Source organism: Nothoprocta perdicaria, unplaced genomic scaffold, assembly GCF_003342845.1.
Source record: "Nothoprocta perdicaria isolate Ctin4 unplaced genomic scaffold, notPer1 scaffold_78, whole genome shotgun sequence".
Classification (NCBI taxonomy): Eukaryota; Metazoa; Chordata; class Aves; order Tinamiformes; family Tinamidae; genus Nothoprocta; species Nothoprocta perdicaria.
The window spans coordinates 2413615-2430401 of NW_020456065.1; the positions used below are offsets into that span (position 1 = coordinate 2413615).

Here is a 16787-nt window from a genome sequence, read left to right on the forward strand (position 1 = left end):
ATTCATTTTCTTCTTGAAAATAGAGAATCATGGTATTATTTTTAGATATGTTGAATGGAGAGAGGTAGAATTTCTAGTGTCAAATATATATGTGTGTGTGTGTGTGTGTATATATATACACACACATATTTGACACTAGAAATATACATACACACACACACACACATATATATATAAAAGCCAAAGCAAATCATGTAGGAATAGTAGGATCTTCTATATACTAGGCAGTTGTCATGTCTCCCCATATTAGAAGATAATACAAAAGATTCTCTTATAGTAGATACCTTATTCCACCACATAACATCCATAAATGAAAGATACTGGGGGGAGGAATTTAGCAGCATTGGCATTAAGTTTCAAATCAGAGACAATGATAATGAGACCTGCCATATTAAGTTAGCAGTTTCACATGAAAACCTGTCATAATTATGTTTGTTTTTCCTTAACAGACACGTATAAGCTCACACAGTGTACAGTGGCACTTCAAGTGCAGCATCTGTTTTCCAATTTGTACATGCATATTTGTTAAATTCACTCCCCATTTGATGGACAGCTCAGTGAATCAGTCAACACAGACCGATTTTGCCTGTCACATTCATGCATAAATTAATACACGAAGTTAAATCCAGAATCACAAATCCCCTGGCATAATATACAAAACTGTAGGCAAGTCTTCCACGCAATACCACCCTAAATTTTACTTCAGATGGGTTAAGTTTAGAGCCTCAGGTTTACTCTCCTATGGGAGCTTTGCTACTTTAAGGATACTCTTTTCAAGAAGGAGAAAAAAAAAAAAAAAAAAAAAAATCACAGTTGAACACAAATTCCAGAAATTGATATCCTATGTAAACTGGATCATTCATTCATTTCGAATGAACAACTAAGATGATATACTTAAAGAAATCTGAAGGAAAACGTGTTCAGCAGATGCGTGCATGTGTGCAGCATTAAGATACATTTTTCTGTGGGCTACTTCTGTATAATAAAGTAAATTCATAAGACTTAGTAGCAGTGGATGCAAGACTTTGAAAGAAACAGGTAAAAAAAGAGTGCATATGTTATATAACAATTTCCTGCAGTATAATTAAAGTTTAAATAGTTCTAAGAGCAGAGTAAAGCCTCRGTTCTTCTCAAAAACCTTAACTTTTCTGTCATTTGTATAAGTCAAGGACATATGTACCCATTTTTGGAAAATTTATATTTTTAGATTGTGTTCATATATGATTCTTTTACTTGAAGTTCAGCAAAAAGAACACTCTGCTGTTTATCCCTTGGGTTGAATACATTTCTATGAAAGATAAGGTTTTAAAATCCGTATTACAGTGAATAAAAAGTGATCCCCATTTTCTACTACTTCTACTTCCTTTATCTATTAAGATAAAGGAAACAGCTTCCTATCCATGTATTTTTAATGATATAGCCCTACATATACACTCATGAAGCACTGAAGCATCATTTAACAAGATTAAAAAAAAAGGTGACTTATTTTATCTGATCCAGAAAAGAGCTGTCAAAGTTCAGTTGTCATGTAATTAATTGTGCATTTATTGGCAATTTTTAAACTGTGAATGAAAGGCTTCATTGGAATTGCAAATCATTGTACACTTTCATCTGCATTTGAGACAGTTCTTTGAAGACCATATTCCCTGAATAGGGTGTTAATGAGAAGCTCCCCACTTTAATAAAATGTCATTTAAAAACCATATCCAATCAATATAGCTTTCTCTTAAGGAAACGCTTAAGTGGTCATCCACTTAAGATGGATTCCATAACTAGTATTGCAGTACAAAACAAAAACCAAGAACTTCAAGAAATTACTCATTCCAGAATAAGGCCTAGAACAGCCTAATTAAGACTCAAGGCCAATGGATTTACATGGAAGATACTTCACAGCATGGCTTACTATTGTTTGCAGTCAGCCTAGAGTTATGCTATTGATGGAGGGGAAAAAAAAGTTTTAGTCTTGTTTTGAAATCACTTTACTGTTTTGACCCTTTTCCAACTCCTTTCTCATCTTCCCACAATTCACAGGACATTCACCATTATTTCTGCAGGTAGGGTATAACCAATCTTACAGCTTCTAAGATGCTTCTGCTGGCTTTTTCTGTCAAGGTTTGCCTTTCCAAAACGTTTGCCAAGCTGCAATCCTTCAGCAAAAGCGAGGAGCTGGCATGAGAAGAGCATTTGTTTCCTTAAGTGTCAGCATGTGAAGACAGGTAAATGCTGAACTAGCAGAGAAATGCTTATTAGTGTTAGAACATATATATGAGATTATTTTCACTCTAAAGATACTATTTCACGGGACTTCATAGACACTACTGCTGACTTCACTCATTTATTTTCTCTTGGAAAAAATGAGCAACATTAACTAAAATAAGTGTAAGAAACCATTCTTATAAATACATCCATTTCAGTTATCCAGCAAATAAAGCTTCAAATAAAGCAAGCTTTTTTAGAGGTAAATGAACTTAATGTCAGAACATTTGGGCATTTATTTCACTTCGCTGAGATGACTTCATAGTACATGATTATGGTAACTCTTTAAAATAAATTACATGCAAAAAGGACAAAGACAACTGAATCCTGAAATATTTTAATTTAAAATGCAATATAAATAAAACTCCAAGTTGTATTTCAATGAATATACATTAGGACACTTAGGACTTGTACAGGTTCCAGGATTAAGTGTTTTATACTGCCTGTATTGTATCATTCTCTTTACTGCCAATTTTTATTATTTTTTATGAAGCTTACTACCACAGTGACTGCCAAGAACATTTCTGATACCTTACACATTCTGTTAAAACATCAAGAACCTTGTATTTTTAAATATGGAGATTTACTTTAAATGATAATATAGCACTTCTTAAAAATATATACTATGTAAATGAGGGTTTTCCCCATTCCACTCTTATGCACAATATACTTTTTATAAAAAAAAAAATTCCGTGTTTCAGTTTAATCCTTTTTTTAAGATCAAGATAAATATCTTAGTAGAAATAGGAGTTCTTTTGGCTTTCCAATACTCCTCAGGTAAGTTCTTCAGCATCTCTCCACTTATCTTTAACTGCTAAATATAAATCTCAGTAAAGCATGGAAGGATTTAGCATGACTTCTATATTTATGATACAGAAAATAAAATATACTATATTACAAATCTGTATCTCTCCATATTACAAAGCAGCAACCTAAACATCTACACAAAATCCTGGAAGTAAGATATGATAGAAAATATGCTCAGTCATTGCTAGGGATAAACTATTTAAAATGCTATATGGTTAAGTACTAACATCAGTCAAGAGATTTCAACACCAGGAAAGTCCGTCATATCTGCCTATAGTGCAATAAATAATACATTATTTGTAATTTTGATCTAGAAATATAAAGTGGACTACATTATCTCCAAAAATGCTGATCCATTAACATCCCAGGACACTCTATAATATGACCTCCATCTTTCTCTTTCCTCCTATTTATACATGYGGGCCTGTCTTTTCCATCCCTTCCCCTTCTCTTTCTTCTTTTTCTTTTTTTCTTGGTTCATTTTTAAGCACTTGAATGAGGCCTAGCAAATAGAGCACTGCCCCACACCTGCAGCAGCCAGTGCTACAGCAGCATTAATAGCAACATGCAACCTGAAGCTCGTTTCCAGGAGACATGGTCAGACATTCTCAACTGCACAGTTAGTCGAAAATATATCTCCCTAGAAATGAAGTTTAGATGAGGATTTACCTTCTTATGGGTTCTAAAAAGTGAACTATCTACATTTTTAAAAGTTTCTTCCAGTACTTTATGGTCTGCAAGCAGTCTTTTAACATCACCTTGAGTAAACTGGGCATCTCTAATCTTTCTAGATCTTAATTTGCATTCATACCATAAATTCATTCCTTTTGAAGCAATCGTCTCCATTTTATTAAGTTACAAAATTGAGAAAAAAGTAAAATTCAGCCACTGAAAGCTGCATACTAAGAGAACATTTGCCCCCTCTGCACATGGAACATTAACATTAGACTTTTTCTGCTTCAAATATTTTGTACATTATTTTTGTTGCCTAGTACAGAAAAATTAATTGCATGCTCCTCATAAAACTCCCAGAGAGAACTGGTTCTCTGTCACTCCTCCAAGAGGCAATTTTCCAATCTAATAATCCTGGGAAAGGCTGCTACAGAAAGACCAATAGAGAAAGGACAGAAGCTCTTCATGTAACAAAACAGTTATTGGGCCTGAAATTATTGCATAAGTAGGGAAAGAAAATAACCTATCACATAATATAACTTACAAACTAACATATAATATGTGATAAGGAACACACTTTATTCAAACTACTGATCAGGAAAAGAATATATTTTCCCTATCAGATATTGAGCCCTTATACTGCCTCCTACCTGAAAGGTATATTCAGCTTCACGATTTCTTAAAATTCTTCCTATTAGTTTAAAATAGTTACCAGAGGCTTTTTGCTTCCTTATTAATAGACATTCTGCTCAAGTTGTCATCCTGTATGTAATGCCAAAAGGAATTGCATTTTCCATTACGATATTTGAAAAAAACATTGTAGTGGATTCTTTAATGCTAATGGTCGATGTTATATTTAATTGTATATTYGGTCTTGACTTTTTCCAAAATATACAAGACATTAATATTTTTGGAGTAGTAGGTATAAAGTAGAACAGCTGCATTCTTGATTCTTTTAGGGAAACATAAATTTGTATATCGTATTAACTTTGCACAATGTCTTCCCTTACATGCACAAAAAATATGACAAATGGAAACATATTTGGTTTTTGGTTAAATTTAAGTTATATGCTCTGCTAGAAGTTAAGAAGAATTCTGACATGCAGTTCCTAAATAAAAAATAAAAAAAAAAAAGGAAAAAGGTCTAAATCTCAGCAAGAAGCAAATACTTCATTTTTCAGTAAGCAATGTCTGTACATGTAAAGAGAAAATATCTTGAAAATACCCTTAGCACTATCCATCTTGTCCCCTAACAAAGACTTATTTGTAAAAGATGCTGCCTGCACRAAAATGTAAGTCTTAACAGTCTTAAAAGACTGCTTGTCAATTTTAAGGTGGCTAAGTTTAACCACTCCATTAAAAATAAACAAAACAAATCATCCCTTCAAAAAGTCATCCATTACTAAGGCTGCATAATGAACAAGAGAGAGGAGAGAGAGAGAGAGAAAGGATAAGTACTAAACCTTATTCAAATGCTTTAAAAAGGAAACAAGAGTATGTACTGATAGCGTGTTTTGAAAGATATTTGAAAACTGTAATGAGTCATAGTGTAACCATTTGTATTAAAGCTTCAGTTTTTCAGAGTCTATTTCTTTTTTAATTATTAAATATATGACCTTACTCTTCCATCCATAAAAATATAATTTATTAAATTTGAATCTACAGAGGGAAAACAGGACTTAYGTGCATCCTTCATAAAYACATCTTCTATTCTTTCCAGCAAGGTACACTTTGGGTTTCACATCTCTACTGAAGTCACTCAAACATCTCTAAATGTCTTTATTCTCATGATTAGGACATAGAAGACGGGACTAGCTCACTCATCACTCAGTTCTTTCATTATAACATAACCACAGTCTCTTCTAGAGCATCATGGTGGAGAAGCAGTATGAAARGATAAACAGCTGAAACCCAACACAATACATGTAAGGACTTCAGTAGCCCTATCACCATCTAGCTTCATATTCAGGTGAACTAATAAGGAAAGCAGTAGCCCACAGACTTAAAATTTGGTCATTTGAGCTTAGATCAAAGCACAGTTCTATTAAAGAATAAGTATAAAATCCCTAAAGCATTCTCCAGTTGTGTATTCAGTTATTTCACAGAAAAACAGCAGAGTTTGGTTTTATTCTGCTGGAATGAACTTTGTTTTCATTTAAAAGGCATGAACCAATTACCTTAAAACAGTTTAAGGCACTCTACAGCATACTGATAGCCCTTGGAGGGACTAATAAGAATATATGTGCTTCATTAGTAGATGAAATGTATTTTCATTAGCACAAAAGGTATAATCAAGACAACAGTGATGCAGAAGTGATGCAAGTAATGCCTCTTTCCCCAGTCCTGCTATTCTGTTTTCTTTCCAAAAGCAGGGCGGGGGGAGAATGGAAAAAGTGATATAGAACACAGTGCCAGGCATTTASATCATTTAGACTATGATGCCAATTCACAAATATTACTGAAAGGTCTTATAATGGCATTGCACATTGCCTTATCTCACAGTCAGTGGAGAAGTGTTCACATTGCCTCCAAACCACAGAAGGAAGTCACRCACTGACAGATATCTGCTTTGATAAAACAGACAACCCCACCCACTCTGCAACTAGTATGTTTGTGTGACAATATGCTGTATCTGGTCGTGAGAAAAATTCTCTTCTAGCTGACAGCACAGATTTTTGCATTATAAGCTCATACACTCTTCATCATACTCTAAATATCATTTATTTAAATACTTGTCTGTAAAAAAGGTACACAGGTGAAGATCAGAATTATGCAATTTTTTTTTTTTAAGTATGACATATCAAGTTTAAAGGCAATATCCAATAAAACCAATTGGTTTCACTAAACAACAGCTTGCATGCTCGCTCACAGGGAGAGGGGAGCAGATGCAGGTCTGATCAGGACGGAAAAGAGCAATAGTCCACAGCTCAGGTGAGGATGATTGTTTCACCCGTAATCAACTCCTACAGATTCTAAACAAAGTTGAGCATAATACAGTAAGCCTGACAAACACAAGCTCTGGTAAAATGCAAGTGAAGACTAGCCCACTAGGATTAATATACAGATTTTAATAGCACAGCAAGTCAAGATCAAAATTGCAGAGCTAACTGAAGTTGCTTTACCTGAAATAATAACATCCTCATAAAACAATGCACATACAGACTGCCACCAAGCAAACAGACTTTGTTGCCTTCAGAAATGTCAGTACTTGAAATAGCATTTACTTGTTGAGGTTTTAGAGGCACTGTGCCCCATAAATCTGAGGGTCTGAATACCAGACTGATAAAATCCACCCTAAAACAAGTACTCCAAAATATATAAAATTAACATTCATCTTCTGCTTCTAATGGGATGACAGTGAGACTATCTAGATATTCAAGGAGATAAACAGCAGAATTTAGTTCTCTCTTGCCTTGCCGCAGTACTAGACTGCCACTTTACTGGGCCTGCAGTGATGGACTAAAAGACAATCTGCCCTTGTACCTTGTAGTGCCCTTGATTTCACAGCTCAGGAGGACAAATATGTACCTATATGTATATATATACACAYATAAACAGACACACACATCCCATTTATATATTCTGAGGAAATACTTCCTGATGAATATCAAACGTCTTCTATAATCAGAGATGTAAGAGTCCTTTCAAGCAAAGTAAGGCTGCAGTGTAAATGTAAAGTTGACCATCGGCTTGTAGTCTCATTCACTGGAATTGATATCCATCCAGAAAATTATAGAAAATATCTGCTTAAGAAAATGCTTAAGGTTATTTAGGTTATTTAAAACAGAAGTAGTAACTTCTTGCAGACAACCATTGGACTAAGATTTTGTTATATCAGCATTTTTAATAGTTGCTGAGAGTTGCATTATGTTGCTGCTGCGTTAGAAAGTGCAGAGCTTACCTCACTTTTTAAAAATAAATTTTATTCATATTTTCATATAATCATGTTTGGGTGAGGAAGAGGATAACAGTTAAGGACCTCTGAAGGTCTGCTCATCCACACTTCTCGTCATTGTGGGGCCAGCTTCAAGGTCTGAAGGATTCATAAGCATCCCCTATCTGCCTTCCTTCCCATTGACAAACTACAGTCATCTCTGATTGGAGAAGAGAGACTTACTGTACCTGGAATATTATATGGTGCACAGTTCTCTCTCCTCCTGAAGAGACCAAAACCCAAAGTATGGAGATATTAAATTTTATTTAGAAAATTAAATTAGTTTTACTACTGAAGCCCAGTCAAAACAAAGTTGACTTCCTTTTCTTGTTTCTGAACCTATACAGTTGTACTCATCCTGTATATTGAAGCTAGCCAAAATGCTAGCCAGGCGTGACCTGTTTTGTCAATGTTTAAAGCTGCCATAAACAAACAAACAAACAAACAAAAAAAAAAAAGCCAAAACATCCCTCACAAACATATTTTAATTCAAAGCTTAAGCTTATTTTCTCCCATTACAACTCTATTGTGGAAGAAAGGGGAAAGCACCTGCTGGCCAGGAGGATCAGAACCAACCCAGTCCATTACTTTCACTATACTTGCTCTCTCATTCAGAGATACTTGATCTTCATTAGGTTGCTTATCATGTTATCAATCATCAGTTACCTGGATGTATTTTTCCTTTTAAGAAATATTCATTGTATTATTTTAGCACCTGGGGGGAGGGGACTGGCGAATATCTCACTTTTAAAGCACTGAAAACTTATCGGATATAACAATCAGCTTGCTTACATTAAAAAAAAAGAAAATAAACCAATCCATCAAGAGTACAATAGCTATTGACTTCATTGTAAGAGACAGTCAAAACATTTTGTGCTTTTTCAGGCATAAAGACAAGTTTCATCTGCTTGAAGCTTCACAAGCATTCTTCATTTTTAGTTGTTATGACTGAAATATCCCTGCATCAGTTTATTGCATGTCCTCTATACGTAATGATGAAAAAAAKGCATACATACCTATCATTGTACACTGGCAACTCTGTGGAAAAATAGATTTGAAAAGATCTTTTCCTGCAGGAAGCACACATTCAAGATGATCAGGATTAATGGTGTATTTTTCAAATAACAGGCATCCTTTTATTTCATATCTCAATAATTTCAGAAAGAGTAGCTATTTACTCTGTGTAGCAGTGAAATATCGGATATTACATGTTCACTTTTGCAACATTTTAAAAATTATTTAATTGTAGGATTCTAGGATTTTTACTGTAAAATTGAATGTCAATATTCATACTGTTTGGAAAAGAGGTAGAACTTTTCTCACTGCTTAAGTAAACCAGAAATCTTCCAACCATATGTTTTCTCTAAGTTTATTAAGACAAAGAAACAGGTACAACTGTTTTGGAACCTATTCTTCAAATTATTAATRTTTCATTGTTGAGAGAAGAAAAGTGTTATTCTAAAATTACTTAAAGTTCAAAACCATATGCCTGGATGCTTTTAGATACAGAAAAGTTAAACTGTGATAATTTAAACAAGTGAGAAAAACTGAGTGAATGCAAAAAAAAGAAAAAAAAAAAAAAAAAGAAATCTTTCATACTCCACCTGAGATTTATACTGAGCAAACTGAAGAGTTTACCAAGAGGAAAAGACATGTCTATAGGGTAGGATAAGGGCATTTCTTAGAGAATCGAAGACAGAAAATAACATGGGCTAACRTATGAGATAGATAGGAATAACTGTTGAAAACGAGAAGGCTTAATTTTGTTTTAGTGCTCAGACTGCAAATGGATGTAGAGCAAATGCTGAGTTCTTTCTAACTTCCACAGCAACCCACTCACACTGAAGTTATATGACTCAGAGGCATTTTCTTTAAATGCAGCCATATGGCTTTAAAACTTTTTGGTCAGATGCCCAGATACACAATAATTATTTCTCAGTTTTATTGTCATGGTGGAATCCAAACACTCCAACATTATACTTTTACTCAAATTACTCAAGTTCTTCTTTACTTCCCTTAGATTCATGCAAGTCAAAGTCTAAAAGGCTTTGGCTCTTACTTTAACTAAAACCATCAGTTGAAAGCCCCAGCAAAATTAGGAATATACCTAGTAACTAAAAGATTTCACATTCTCAAAAACCCTGTGTTTGTAGATGTGAACGGAATTATACTGATAAAAACGTTGCTCCTACCTCTTATTTTACTACTTGATTGCAAGAKGTTTCAAGAATTTGCCATTCTTGCTTGAAGGTTTAAGCAGCCAACAGTGGCTACCACTTGTTCTCAGAAATYTGTACTAAACCTCTATCACAGGAGAGTACAACCAGTCTTCTGAGACTTAACAGAAACACGTAACGCATTTCCCAATACACACAAGCTACCCAGCCTGTTTGCAAAGTGATTTATAATTAAGGCAAAACACTGTTGGGAAAGTTACTGCTTTTTCCTTTTCAGTCATACAACTGGGACTAAGCATGTGATTAAATATCCTGTTCAGTCAGGACCACCAGAACCAAAAGTGTCAGAGAATGCAATGCTCAATAGCTACATTCAGACTGAAATTCAGAATACATTTCAAACAGCAAAAAGAGTACTCCACAGTACAAGTGCCTTTACCTTATCTACTTTGAAACAGGCTCTTTCAAGAGATGTTTGTATTTCCTTCAGGATAGGCTGACCATTCACATGCACAGTATTTTCTGCTTTCTAAACCTAAATTTTATTGTACTCRTTGCATTAGTACATACACATACCACATATATCAAGTCTTCAAATGCATTTAAAGTCAAAAACCTTAAGATCAAAACACAAGTCTTCTTAAAACTAACCTTTAGAAAACAAAACCAACTCTTTTGTATACAAACAATTTGTATCATACTAGAAGTATTTCTCTGTACGTCCAGCAATTAGCTGGAAAATGTTAGTGGCTCATCCCCTCTAAAAACACTCTATGGATATAGCTGATCTATAGATCGGCTTCTGCTAGTTGCAGAGGAAGCTTTAGGCTCCAAGCATCTGGKTTTTTTTTTCCACTCAAAACCAGGAAATGGAACAACTCTTAGCCCTTGGTGTCTTTAGGGATGCTCTTCAGATCATGAATACATGAAGTTTCAAGAAGAAAGATGCCATTAAAAACATCCTGTACTTAARATGAAACTAATGAAACATAGTAAGTTGCATTGAATCGTTTAAAATAACAAGAAAGTTAAAAAGAGGATACAAAAAGCATGTTTAGGTTAGCTGTCATATCATTCACTTTCAACTTGGCAATTTCAAGCAGGCTAATGACAAACTGACAGCTGAAGTGTAGAGAAAACAGCTGGATGACTAAACAAACCACCCAGAAAAAGAAAATTTAGCAGTAGGCTTGCCTAAGAGACTCCTTACTCAAAAGGCAAACTTATGCCTTTAGCATATTAAGGGAAAATGGGGAAAAAAAAAAAAAAAAAACCTAAAGACTAAAACTTTTGATATATTGATTCAGTAATGTTAGCCACAATAGTATTTTATATCTCTTGCCCCTTCAAGCATTTTATTAGCATTAACAAATTTTATTTCCCATTATGTCTTATCCACATATACTCAACAATCTACTGCACCTTTAGCACTTTCTAGTGTCCTCTGGCATCCAGTGTGGGCCAGACGCCTCCAGACATGTTTCTCCAGCAAAAGCTCATGATTCTCAGACTGCAGCCCACCTCCAGTACATTACATTTTGCTTTAGCAATTACCAGGTTATTCACCCTCAGAGAAGGGGGAAAGATTAAACTGCAGACCAGCTAACTTCCCAGAAAGCATACTAAGTTCATTCAGAAGAAATAACTATTACAAAGAAAACACAATAAAAACGCACAGGCAATGCCTCGATGCAGGAGACAACATATGAGTGACTTCATCAGATCTTTGTCCATACTTWCCATTCATGTCTATTTTCCTTAGCAAATAAGGGTAACACCGCCAATGAGAAAATCAAATTTCTTCAAATAGAAGATACCCACCCAAGGAACTATACATTTTTGCCTATCGGTGTTCTTGCACAAGTTATGCATAACAATCAGTGAGACAGTGAACACAGCACAAAAATTATTTTAGTAACAGAAGCTTTCCTAAACACTGTGCTCATTGCAAATAGCTCAGCTCAGCATAATGCATAGCACCSCTCTCTGTAACCTATCAAGCCACTCTTTCTCTACGCAAAGAGAGCTTACTCTGCACAACCACAGAGACCTATTCCAAATACAAACACATTTTCAGTCACAGAGCAAAATCAAATAAGAATGTAGAGAYCCTGCAGGGCATTTAGATATCATTTGACAAAGTGCATTGGAGTTTAAGTGACACATTTCAAATCTTGATATTTCTTGTCAGCAGTCCGTGCAAGTTCAATCACAGCTTGTTTTTCTAACTGATGCTATACAATCTTGAACRAATGTAAAAATGCTCAAAGGATTGGGCAAAATTTCCCCTCTTTGGTTTAGTCAGAAAACAGGCCCATATTAAAATGTTTTCTCCTACCTTGTCCTTGTCCACTGGCCAGATGACTCCATACTATCAGAATTACTGCTAATATCCGGTGTGGCCACCCAGTTACTCTGACATCTCCTTGTCTTCCAGCCATTGCATTATTGGATCATCTATAAAGAAATATTATTGCGTTGTTTTAGGTATGACTTAAGATACATGCCTCCATCAGTTGCTTGGTCCTAAACCTTGCAAAAACCCTGTTTTATATACTCAGGAGTCTTTTCATTTATACTCATAATACTCTCTCATTTAAACTCATAATCTCTCATCAAATGTTGCTCCATTTTAATCAGGAAGAATAATCTTAACTGTTATTTCTCACAGCAAAAAATACACAATATAAAAAAAAAAAAAAAAGAAAAAAAAAGTAAAGCCATGAAGTATATCTAGAAGAACACTTGACTTGGAATTTTCTCCCGTCCTAACTGTCCCCACATATGATAGGATGGGAGAGAGTGGATGCTACAAGGCTCTTCTTGTCTGCTCATTCCTTCCTTTTTTTTTTTTTTTTTTTTTTTTAACCTGCACAAGTTTCACTTATTGATTTAATTAGTGGTCTAGCTGCAGGCCCAGATTACTAAGTATTTGCTCATGCGCTTCATGTAGCTGTGCAGAATTGAAGCTAGCTTTTGCTTCACCAGAGATTATGAAAACTACCTGTCTGCACAGAAATATTCCTCAGTGCTCTAAACACCTTGACTTTGCTCATTACGTGTTTTTCTAAACTCACCCTAAACAGTAATCTCAGCCAAACAGTGCCCTCTCTAGACAGTGCCTGAGAGTTTCTCCCTTTCCCTTTAGACATAGGAGGGAAAAGATACTCCCACATTTTTACTATTTGTTTTATCTTGCCTCGTTTCAGTCTATTTTAGAGGGAAGGAAGAGGAAGATGAAAATGGTATTCCCAAAAGTAAAAGTCTAGAACAACTAATTTGAATTTATGCCCTCTGAGATCCATTTTTACTACCAGGTTCCAAACAGTTTTGTAAAAACTGTGTCTTGAATAAAAGGGAGGGTTCAGGAAAAGGATATTAGAGAAATGGAACAACRGACACATTTTTGATTCTCAGTGCAAGCAAACAGATGGTCTTCAATTAGTTATTTACCTACTTTAATACTATTAATTAAAATCTCCAAGATAATTTTCCTTTTCCAATATCTACAGAAAATATGGAGATCCATAAAAATCTGTCACTTATAGCTTAAGCTCTGGTAGTTGTAATATAAATACAACAACTAAAAAAGCATTGAGACCTCCTGTCAACCCCTCAGAGGAAAACATCTAGTTTTCAAGGGAGATTTTTTGCTTGAACAGTCAAAGATACTGAACAGTGGGAGAAAGCTCTTGAGTCAGAAGGAAGAGGAGATGCCAGTGTTCATAGGATTCAAAAGAAAAATAGAAGCTTTGGGTTGGGGTGTAAGAAAAATCACCATTGTGCAGCAGCCACTATTCAGCAATAGTGGTTCGAGGCAGAGGAAGGTGCAAAGATGCACGGGAATGGATCAACCCACCTGCTTGGCAGCAGCACAGGATAGCTACAGGAGCAAGGGAGGGTGTCTAACCCTGACACATATCGTTCCTATCATACTTCTCTTCCATGAGGAAGCTGTAAAGGAAAACAAGTGGAAAATAAAATGCTAGAGATTCTACCAAAGGTCCAAACTAGAGATTCCACCTCTGAAAAAAAAAAATATATATGCATATATTTATAAATATCAGGGACTGCTATTGTACAAGCACAGCACTTACTCAGAACTTAAAATAACCCCCCTTTTGACCCTGAACCACACTTTCTACACAACACATGCAGGAAAACAGGTTTAACTCAAGCAAACACATTTCTTAAGTAAAGAAGAGTGGCTCCGAGAGAAGCTACTCCACATAAAGAATCTTAATTATCTAGTCTGTGACACCGTTTATATTACTTAGTTTTACACCAGCATTGCATCTGCCCTTCTAGGCAGGCTGACAGGTGGCCAATCAAGTAATAGGTACATTGACTTAATAGGGTTCTATTAAGTCACACACACATAACAGGTTAACGTGTTTTAAAAGCAAACAGAAGTTTTCCTCTCTTTTCCTTGCAAAGAGGTAACAAGAAGAAATATTTGAAGTGTATTTTTAAAATACATACTTTTTTTGCCCCTTACTCCTGCTGTTCTTTCACAGTCTATTGAAAAAAAAGCCCAATAAGTATACAAATCACACCTTGCTAGCAACAAAAACCTTGTTAATCACTACCTAGCTCTGTAGAAGAAAACCATTCTATTTATTTTTTCCCCCTTTTTGAAGGGAGAGAAAAAGCATCAGAAAGACTTTTTTATCCACAAGGCTTTTCTCCCCTTTTCTCCCTTTTGCCTTCACTAGAGTAGCAGGAAAACAGCTTTTACTGCCTCACCAGTGAGGACTCAACTAAATTAACAAGGAACTTGAAATAACTTAATGTAGTCACCACCAAGAAGAAAGGCTAACATTTCCCCCATCAGAAAGCATAGAAGAAGAGAGGGGAAAAAAAAAACACTCATTAGTACTACTTATCTCACTTTTTTCCCACCCACCATCTCTCCCCAAATTTATATAGACAACAATACTCATAAAATAAAAATCCACAAGAGCTCTACCTGCCAACTTACCATCTAAGAACAAAAGACAACACCCTCTTCTTTCCCATTTGCGGACCATTAGTTGCAGCTAATTTAGAGGGAGCCAGGTGCATTCAGCTGGCAGGAAATCAGCTGACATAGCGACATTTCTCCTATAAAGGACTGTAACAAAGTTTGAAATTTGCTTSAGACTACACTTTTAATTAAATAGTGTTGGCATAGGCAACTATAAGGCTTTCACTTGTGTTACCAGAGATCTGTTGTAACCTCAGTCACCCGATCCATTAAAATCCAAAGGCTTTGTGGAATTTGATTTAGAGGTGACTGTAACTCACTTATTTTGCTTTCCTCTTGTTACTGCTCAGATCACTTTATATGCTTTTATTTAGTCTGAGTCACTGTGTTTATCAGCCATACAGTTGAGTAGCTTTTACAGCATAATTGATTTATAAATTTGTTTACAATAATACTTTTTAATATATTATCTATGCTAGTATGTTCAATAATGACAAGAAAAAGCGTACTGGCTTTCTGGGAAACCACGTAGAACGTCACCATTGCCTCATGAAAGTGACTGCTGAAGAGGAAGTGGAATTTAGTAGTTCAAACCTGTGTTATAATACATAATACTATGAGGATCATATTACATTTATATAGTACAGCTATCTTTCCCCATACAGCCCCAAAGAAACCTCTGGTATGTTAGAGTAAAAGAGGATGAAAAAACTTCCCATGTAGATGAATACAGACAACCTGTTCTACACATCCAATCCCTTCATGTATTGGAAAAGTATTTCAATAGTATTTTCAGTAAAATACATAAATATTTTATATTCTTCCTTATATGCTTGATGCTGAAATCTATATTTTGCCCTCCTTGAATTTCTTATGCCTTCCTTGGTTTAGCAAACAATCCCAGTCTTATCTCTTCTCCAAAAATTCTTGTATAATTGAAATTTGCAGCTATGCAAAAAGTAAGGCAATAAGAGTGAAGGTATACTTAAAACACAAACAAAATAGCTTTTCTCATCCCTCTGAGGGCCACCTGTGGAGCAAGATACCATCTAATGAGGACCTCACTTTAATATCAGGGTTGTTTGTGTATGAACAACAATGATAAAGTTTGTCCTATTTAAATTCAGAAATAAAAGTCAGAATGGTGTACCAATATCCACATCATATCAATTTTTTTAGTAATGTTATTGATGAGTTAGAGCATTCCTGAACCTCACTTTTAAATGAGCCAAACAGTAGCCCCTCTGGTGTGTGTTCACCAGAGATCATGAATTTGTACATAAGATCTGCAGGAACCTGGATAAAGAAAAGTATGTCATGTATACTCCTCAGTTTGTGGACAACTGTGGCTCAAGAAAGGTTCACCAGCTACGTACCTGCAGGCCTAGGTATGCTGCCTGCGCTGTGCTTACAGGTTGAGTTGGAAGACCACCTCCTTCCCTTCCCACCAACGTGGGCTCAGCCCCAGTGGCACAGCGGGGTATGGAAGGGCTTTCCTCATTTCCTCAAAATAAGGAAATATTTGTTTATGAAAAGTGTCTAAGAATGGAGGCAAATATTATCATTAGAGGTTAAACTGATGAGTCTTCCTAGGCCTCCTCCATCTCCAATGAAGAGAAAGTGGAGCTACTGGAGGGGGATTGGTAGCACCAAAACCATAGTTCTGCTGGAACCCAGATCCTATATCATCCTTTAACCACAGGAAGAGATTAGAGACATTGACCACTAAATGAAGTATAATATAGACCAAGGCACACACTCTTACTCATACCCATGGGAACATGTTCTTTCATCTACTGCCAGAATATAGCTTCTTACCAGGACATATTCTTCTGTATGCTGCAATGACTTCTTCATCAAGTAGCCCTGCCAGAATATTTTGTGGTGGAATTACAAGCTTTCCAAAACATACTTAATAAGAGTGATTGAGAACATCAGTTAGTAATTATTGATTATTCAGTAACATACTAAATCA

At 35.4% G+C, this 16787-nt stretch overlaps 1 protein-coding gene across 1 annotated transcript in view; it reads right to left on the reverse strand.

Moving 5' to 3' along the window:
• The window catches only part of LOC112957885 (roundabout homolog 2-like), an 809913-nt gene extending 797667 nt beyond the window's left edge, over positions 1–12246 (reverse strand). Inside the window, exons 1-3 of the transcript XR_003251292.1 lie at positions 12185–12246; positions 8686–8739; positions 6473–7478 (exon numbers count right to left, since the gene is read on the reverse strand). The gene's annotated coding sequence lies outside the window, so the exon portion shown is untranslated. Of the gene's footprint in view, positions 7479–8685; positions 8740–12184 lie in introns of the transcript that reaches the window.
• Between the last annotated feature and the right edge of the window lie 4541 nt (positions 12247–16787).